This window comes from Parus major, chromosome 2 (genome assembly GCF_001522545.3).
Source record: "Parus major isolate Abel chromosome 2, Parus_major1.1, whole genome shotgun sequence".
In the NCBI taxonomy this organism is placed as follows: domain Eukaryota; kingdom Metazoa; phylum Chordata; class Aves; order Passeriformes; family Paridae; genus Parus; species Parus major.
In genome coordinates, this window is record NC_031769.1 from 116,156,213 (window position 1) to 116,159,540 (window position 3,328).

The window sequence follows — 3,328 nt, forward strand, 5'->3', positions numbered from 1 at the left end:
TTTTTTTTTTTTTTTTTCAAGAACAAGTCCTGCTATTTTCCACTACTTGCAGATAATACAAATTCGGACTGTCAGGTTGGATGGCAAAATAGGAGCCATGATGGATCTGTTGGCAGGTCACGGATGTGTAAAGAGTGATATATATTAAATAGGTCAATCAGATTATGACAGCAATGTACGACCGTTTGTATGTGTATCTATGTCGGAAAGAATCTTTATTAAAATATTTTGAACAAACGCTTGTATTACGCTGTGCTTTGTTAAGCATATCTATCCAGATTTAAGGAGGTGGACGGTGGGGGTGGGTAGCTTTCTTTCCTTTGCCTTGCTCTGAGTGCGCCCCAGTACCCTCCCCATCACCCCACTCAGGGTGTCCCAGGCAGGGAGGCGAGAAGTTCCTCGCTCGCTGCGTTTCTGGCGCTCCCTCGGCGGCCGTGGGGCAGTGCCGGGCCCGGCCCGCCCCGAGCCGTGGGGCTGGATGTGCCGCGGGGCACGCTGCAGGACCGCCCCCCCCGCTCCTCCTCCCAATCCGCCGAGCCTTGGAGCCGCCCCTCCCCTTGTGGACCCTCCGCCCTGCCCCAAAGCCGAGGGCAGGGGAAGCAGGGAGCCCCCCCCAGGCTGTGTGCTCGGCGCTAAGCCCGGGCCGGGGGTCCCGGTCCTGCGGCTCCCCCCTCCCCTCGGGCGGCGCCGGCCGTCCGCGGAGCCGCCTCTCCCAACGGCAGCACTACAGGCGGGGGAAGGGGATAAATATTTTCTGCTCCACTTCCCATCAAAAAAGATTAATCAGAACCTGTAACTTTTCAGGAAACATAACTGTAAAGTGCCACGGAGCTGTGGGAAGGCAGCCCAGAGAGGGTGGGCAGATCAGCCCCCAGGCGCAAGGAGAAGCGTCTCTCAGCATTTACTAGACAAAGGCTGGGTGCGTCTAATTATGATTATTAAAACAATTTCCATGACGATGTCTAATATTATGTTAATTTGAAAACAACTGTGTATGAAAACTGTCGACTATAATACCTAAATTCATTTAATGAAACACATCGTTAAGGCAATTAAACCTCCTGGATGTGATTAAGGAACATAATTACGACACTGTTCTGCGCCATAATTGGGTGTCTTTAATCAAGGGGTAAAGTGATCAGCAACACAGCCATTAGTTTGTATTGTTCTGTCTCTGCTGTCCATCATTCTGATTAGGAATTAACCACCGCCACCAGCTTGGCGTGGTGCGTGCCTGTGTGTGCGCGCGTGTGTGTCCGTGTGAGCGTGTGTTCGTGCATATAACATCGCAGGACACATTTGCTGCGATTTTTACCGCTTAATGTCTCTGTCTACCGAGCGAGCTTCCTTCCCGGAGAGGTTCCCTTGGAAGGCGCAGGCGGTGCTCGGCTCTGCCCGGCAGTGGGGTGGGGGAAGACAAGCCAGGTCCCAGCAAACTCCTGGAGCGGCCGGGACCTCAGGTGGGGAGAAGGCAAGGGGCTGGGGGAGGCCCATGCCCTGGCTCCCGGCTCCCCTGGGCAGGGTCCGAAATGTGCTGGCCGGGCCCCGAGTGCTGCCGGCCGGCTCTGGGGAGCGAGGTCTGTGGATAAACGGAGAGGTTTGTCCGCTCTCTCGCCTGCCTCTGCTTCGGAGCGACGGGACAGCGGAATGAAAATCTTTGTCATCCCTGGCTACCGCTGCCGCCTGACTTTGGGCTCTCTTGCTTCCTCTTCGATTGCTTCGGAGAGGGGAGAGGGGTCCGTGCAGGGTAGAGGTGTCACCGCTCCTGGCCCCGCTCTCCCGCCGCGCTGCACCGGGCATCCTCCCTCAGAAGCGGCGCGAAGCCACTGGGCCAGTCCCTGAGCAGGTCTTGCCAATGCAAGCGTAATGTGTGCCGGGCTGGGGGGAGGAGAGAGGCTCCCCCGCCCCCCTTAAAGCCTGACAGATCGCTTAGCCAGAAATGAACATGTACCCTTTCAAAAGAGCTTCTTCCCCGCTCCCAACTGTCCCACCGAACCGGGATCTCCCTCAGCCTCCTCCGGAGCTCCCTTTGCCCCCGCCGCCCAGCCTGGCTCCCTTCCCCAGCCCCTTACCCCGGCTCGGAGCCTAGATTGTCCCAGCGTGAGTGACATTGGCTTTCCTAATGTAATGACTTATGAAAGATATAATCATGTGTTAAATTGAATCCTCCGCTTAACTGTTAATGGTGTGCTCTGGGCACATTTACGTATTAGATGCTATGGTAACTAATTACCACTAGAAGAAGGGATAATACACTTTCCAGACTTTGACAAATAATTATGAGTGTTCACATCCCTGCTAGCAGCAGTTGCAGCGGATCTGCTGGAATGAGTAAGTGAATAAATGAATGGGTAAGTGAACTTGTGTGCATGGAGGGGACTAGATAATGAATAGTGGTCAAGTGAGTTTTCTTATTAAAACCTTTAATGAAAATGTGATTTAGGGTGGAAGGGGGAAAAAAAGTGCGACGCTGCCTCTAAACGTAATTAAATCGCGTAATATAAACATCAGAAACATAAATAAGTTTGCTTTTAATTAAAACTCAGCAGTCAAAGTAAATTATCCACGTGCTCGGAAACTTTACAGCAATTAACACCTTTTTTTTTTTTTTTTTTTTTTTTTTGCGGTGGCGGAGGGAGGCTGTTGGGGGGTAAAACAGACGGGCCGGGACTGTGCTACTCGAGCAGGATCATTTGTAACCGTGATCGCACCGCCCCTGCCCACAGGCCGGAGGGATCCTGAGGCTCTAAGCAAACGAAGAGCTCGAGCTCCTTGTCGGAGCGGGACAAAAGTTTGGGGAAGTCGCTCTGGGCTCCCGCCGCCCGCCCGCTCCGCGGGGTCGCTGCTGCCCGTCGGGGCCCCGGGGAAAGCTCCGGCACTAGCGGGGCCCATGGAGGGCGTAGGGCAGCTTCTCCCTGAGGTGTTGCGCATGGCTCAGGCAGGTGCCGCAGGGGTTAAGCCGATTGCTCCCGCTCCTGCGCTGCCATCCCGGGGCAGGGGCAAAGGCAGGAGCCCTTGCCGGGAGCGGGAGCCGGCATGGCTGTCCCGGCCCCCAGCCCCACCCGGGGGCTCCGAGCACGTCGCAGAGGGGACATCTGCTCAATGAGCACAGAGCTGCAGCCAGCCCCATTTCTCCCTGGTCACTCATCAGCTCGGTGTCACCCAGCCCGCCCACACCCGCCCCCGAAGCGCTCCGGAGGGGAATTTGGTCTGGTTCGGCTCGTTCTCCAGCCTCGGGAAGGGTTAAATCCTTCCCCAAGCCCCTAGTTGCCCTTGTCCTCTCAACCTGATTCAGAGACGTGTAATAAAATAGGAAGCAAATTTATGG